The sequence below is a fragment of the Octodon degus genome, unplaced genomic scaffold, assembly GCF_000260255.1.
Source record: "Octodon degus isolate 3935 unplaced genomic scaffold, OctDeg1.0 scaffold00027, whole genome shotgun sequence".
NCBI classification, from domain to species: Eukaryota; Metazoa; Chordata; class Mammalia; order Rodentia; family Octodontidae; genus Octodon; species Octodon degus.
Window position 1 is genome coordinate 16738659 of NW_004524603.1, and position 5431 is coordinate 16744089.

The following is a 5431-nucleotide window of genomic DNA, read 5'->3' on the forward strand; positions in this document are numbered from 1 at the left end:
TCAACCGATTTACATAGCTGAATGCATCAGGGTGCCTCAGCAACCCAAGCTTTGCACTCTCCTCAGATTTATTTCTTTGAAACTCTCACATGTGCTGTATCCATCATTTTCTTCTTGCCAGAACAAATACCTGACACCTACAATTTAAAGGAGGAAAGATTTACTGGTTCATGGTATCAAGAGTCCATAGTTGGCTGATCCCAATGCAGAAACGGCATGGTGAAGGGCATGGCAGGCAAGAAGCTGAGACTTCTTGACTCAGGGAGGGAGGAGCCAAGGACAAGAAGACACCCTCCTGAGGCACCTCCCTCGCAGTGAGCTGATGTATTCAACCAAGCTCCACCTCCTAACAGTACGTTTAGGGATGAACTCACCCATAGATTAATCTCCGGATGAGTATAATGTCCCAATGATGCAATCATTTTTCAAAAGCCCTACCTCTGAACTCAGGAGCCTTTGGGGAGGACATTTTAGATAGAAACTATAAAATGCATTTAGACCTTCCATGTCATAATAAACAGAGCAATAAAAAAAACCAAGAGCAATAAACACCAAACAAAGAAATTAACAAACAACAACAAAAATTCTTCTGGTTACCTGAACAATATTCTTTTATTTTCGTTTTTCTTCCCTTCCTTTTTTTTTTTTTTTGTTTCCTGTCATAATTTATATTAAAAAATCCCTCAAAAGCTTAATGTAAGGGCCGGCCAATAGATTAGTGGGCTAAAGCACCTGCTTAGGCAGAGCACAGCAGCTGGGGTTCAATCCCCGGCATGTCCTGCCGGCCCCACCCCTGGAGCACGCTGAAGTGGTGATTGAGACTGGGGGTGGTGGCGTGCACACCTGTAGTCCCAGGGTTTGGGAAGCCGAAAACAGGAGAATCACTATGAGCCCGATCTACATAGTGAGACCCTGTAGACCTTGTACTAAATACATTTAAAAAAAAAAACAAAAAACTTCATGTATACGGAAGTGGAGCTTTTAGACAGTGACTGGACCGTTCGGATGCTCATCGGTGGTTTAATTCATTGGTGCAAGTATAGTTGTAAGGCTGTTAGGAGGTAGAGCCTGGTTAGAGGAAGTGAGTCAACGGGGCCTTAACTTAGAAGTGATTATTCTTGTCTTCAGTCCCTCCTTCCTCTCCCTCTGCTTCCCGGCTCCTGTGGGGTGAGCACAATTCCTCAGTCATTCCCTCCAGAGTGCCATTTCTACCTTGGAGCCAGTGAAATTGGACTGAGCCCACCAAAACCACAAACCAGGTAAATCTGTCTTCCATGAAGTTGTAGGTGTCTGGTATTTTGTTCCATTAATAGGAAAGTGACTAATAATTTCTCTTCCCCCCCTTTTTTTTAATCTTCTAAAATGAATGATCTAAAAATAAATAAATAAATGAATGACCTCTACTCAGTTGTTCTGTTTCTGTACTATACATACATTGATTCCCAACCTTACCCTTCCAAGAAAACTGTTCTGTCGAGTAGGCACAACAATCTGACTGTATTTGGCAGAATTCACTGACTTAAAGACACACTCTTGTGATACACATTTTAACTTGTCTTCCTTCCAAGGATGGTACAAATTACAGCTACAATGGCTCCCCCAAGCCCATGAAAAGTTATGGCAAATGAAAAATTTTCCAGTTAATCTTATCAACTTGACTGAATTAGTAGACTTGTGGTGAGACTGGATCTTGGGAGTGTTGTAGTCAGCAGGAGACTGACAATCACTGATGTGTGGAGCTGAATGTGTTGTCAGGAGATGGGGCTGGTTGGAGCAGGTGGCTCCCAGGGGGTGCGGGTTTGGGATGGACATTGCTTCCGGTGCCCTACCCCGGGCTCTGCTTCCCGATCGCCATGAACTGAGTAGCTCTGCTGTACCACACCCTTCCGCCAGCCTTGATTCTGCCTTGGGGACTGTCAGCCATAGACTGAAGTCTCTACTACTCTGAACCAAATTGAGCTTGTCCTCATTTGTGTTGTGTGTGTTAGGTATTTTTCTGCACTTGTGGGAAAGCTGAACAATACAAAGATTGAATCTGAAATACCTAAGTTGCTCTACCAGACAGTGGAGAAAAGGATTAGAAGGCTCGGAAAAGTGGGCATAGTGAAATAGATAATTATGGAAGGTCGGAAAACCCACCAGAGGATTATTCCCATGGGAAGACTTCAGGAGTCACATGCATCCAAGCATCAGGAATGCACCGGTGAGAGGTGCACCCTGCCGTCAAGAAGGCTGCTGCTTCCTGCAGGGCCTAGAAGCTGTCCTGAAATGCCACTCGCTGATAACAATGAGGATTGCAGGATCCTGATGCAGCAGGCATCAGGGGCTGGCACTCAACAGCACAAGCTGGAGGTTTGCAATGATGAAGTCAGGATGTGGCCAAGAGGACCTGACGAGGGAAGTGCTGTGGAGATTATGAACAGAACAATGTTTTTCCCTAGGATGAAAATAAATGAGTAGTCAACAAAGTGCTGTGTAACATGCACTATCTGAAAAAGACAAGAATTATTAAGTAGAAAATTATGGAGAACAGACACCCAACAAAGTCACAGGTCCTTGTCCAGTTTCTGTACCTGATCTAGTGTGCAGCTTCAGAACCTACCGAGTTAAAGAAGTTGCCACATCCTTAAGGTGAAAGACCTGTGACAATGTCAGGTTTACACTGCAATAGCTCTTCCAATTCTCCTCCCCAAAGAGATCAGCAACAGCTATTAGAATGATGAAAGTCTCTGGAAAGAGAAACGCCTAGACATTGTGGTGACTGTCACAGTGCCTGTGGTGGACTGACAACTGGCGGCCAACTTATGAAACTGAACCAGTGTGGTGTTGGGTATAGAGGACTCACCTGAGAATTGTTGCCAACAACATAAAAAGGAGAACTGGGAAGGAAGCGATGAGGCCGTTGGTTCTCCTGGAGGAGATTGTCATGCTGCTTTCTATTTATGAACTTGGCTGTTTTCATCATTAGAGAAGCTCAGGGCCTTGTTGTTGCTGAGCTGCTGTTGTCTGGCCTTGCAGAGTGGGAGCTACTATAATAGGGAAGCCTGTGTGGAGCATCTGAAACTCCTCCAGGCCAGCAGAGTCACTATATTAAGCACTGAGGGGTAGGGCTATGGTAGAGATTAGCACCATTCTAAAGTACCCAAAGGATAAAGAAACATGATCCCTGATTTTCTTCATTTAACTTGCTACTGTGGGCTTGAGACAACTGGATGAGCCCTAGAGAATGACTACAGTCTACTGAAAGGATGTAGTAGTGTTGGTCACACCTGCATAGTGCTGGACACAACAACATCACTTCTAGAGGAGATTTATGCAGTCTTAAGCATGGTTTATGGACAACGATTTGACGAATGTGTTCCTTTCCATCCCAATCAAGAAATACTTTATATTTTCATGGAATCATACTAGGTGTCTTGGCCACTTTCTTTTTGCTGAGACATGATACCCAACTGCCAAAACTTAAAGGAAAAGTGCTTTATTTTGGCTCAAAGTTTTAGAGGCATTGGTCCTTGCATGGGTGGGTGGTTTTAAGACAGAAAATGTATGATGGAGAAAGACATCATTGTGACCAGGAAGCAGAGTGAAGGGGGACCTGGAGGGAGCTACACCCTTCCAGGTCAGGCACCCAGGAACCACCTCTTCTGACCAGATCATCTCCTAATAGCACGTTTAGCTATGGACTTGTTAGTGGACTAACCCATCGATGAGTATAAAACGCCCCATGATCCAATCACTTTCCAAACACATAAGGTTTTCGTGATCTAAGTCACAACCATGAGTATTTACAGTTTTGCCACAGACCCTTGTGCATCCATCAGTCCTCTGTCATGATATAGTCCAAAGAGAACCAGGACATTTGGTGACCCCATTGAGTGTCACATTAATCCCTTGTGTTGATGAAGCAGGTTGAGAAGGATATGCAAAGTGTGCTAGAACCCTTTGTATGAAATATGTCCAGGGAGTAGCAGCGAAACCCTACGAAGATTTTTTAAATATTAGGAATATTTTATTATTAAAATGATATATAAAGAGAAACAATGGTAAATTTAGAAACTTCTACTGTTCTCTTAAGTCTACAACCTTTTGAAAAACTCCAGTCTCCTTAATGACCCAGTTCTTAATTACTCCAGAGGAAAATTAGCAGGGGTATTCTATAAACAAATGTCTGTAATTAGGAAGGATTCATACACACTTGGGGCTTTCAGTTACAGTAAAACTTCAAAGAAGGGAAAAGTATATTTGACATTTTCAAAACAATTCCTTCAGTCATATGACTTCACGTGAATTTCTAAACTCTGATTATCTCCTTCTATGCAAAAACCATTCTCATTTGAACCTTGTCAAGACTTTTAATTATTCCATTGCTCTACGTTTCACTTTTTTCTTCTTCTTTTATTTATTTACTTTTTCAATACTTTTATTGAGAAACAAATAGAAATGAGACAGTTTCAAATCCGATTAGTAGGACAGTTTCAATAATTAATACATTGCATATTGTTGTCTTAGTGGTTATTCATTGTACAAGATGCAGACATGATATCCTGTTTACACGCACTGTTAGAACAAATCTTTCTATTCATTGATTTAAGAGAATGTAGCTGTATATCTATCCCAACTATGTTGAGTATACAGATACAAAACGGTCGTTCATTTGTATCCCCCTTTTTTTGTTTAGTTTTGTCAGAGAAGGGTATTTCATTGTCATTTAAATATTGTAAGCACATGAATTCAACAAAATAATCCAATATAGCCCAGTAGTTCACAATAATAGTAGGTTTTCCATAAGACTGGCAATATCAGAAGTTGTTGACTTGAGCCTTTTACAGCTCAGCATATTAATATGGCTTTACTTTTTATACTTTTCTTTTTTTAAAAATAATTTTATTGAGAAACAAATAGCAATGACACAGTTTCAAAACCAATTAGTATGACAGTTTCAATAATTAATACATTGCATATTGTTGTCTTCCTGGTGGCTATTCATAGTACAAGATGCAGACACGATATCCTGTCCAAATACTATTAGTACAAATCTTTCTTCTCATTGAATTAAGAGACAGTAGCTGTATATCTATCCTATTTTGTATGTACAGATACAAAATGGTCCTTCATTTGTATCACCTTTATTTAGTTTTGTCGGAGATGGGTAGTCCATTGTCATTCAAATATCACAGGTGCATGAATTCAGCAAAATATTCCAATATAGTCCAGTAGTCCATAATAGTAGTAGTGGGTTATCCATAGGACTGGCAATGTCAGATGTTGTTGACTTGAGCCTTTTACAGTTCAGCATGTTAATATGGCTTTACTTTCTTTTTTTTAATTTTTAAAAAAATTTTTCCCATAATTTTATTGATAAAGAAATAGCAATGAGACAGTTTCAAATCAAATTGGTAGGACAGTTTCAATAATTAACACATTGCATACA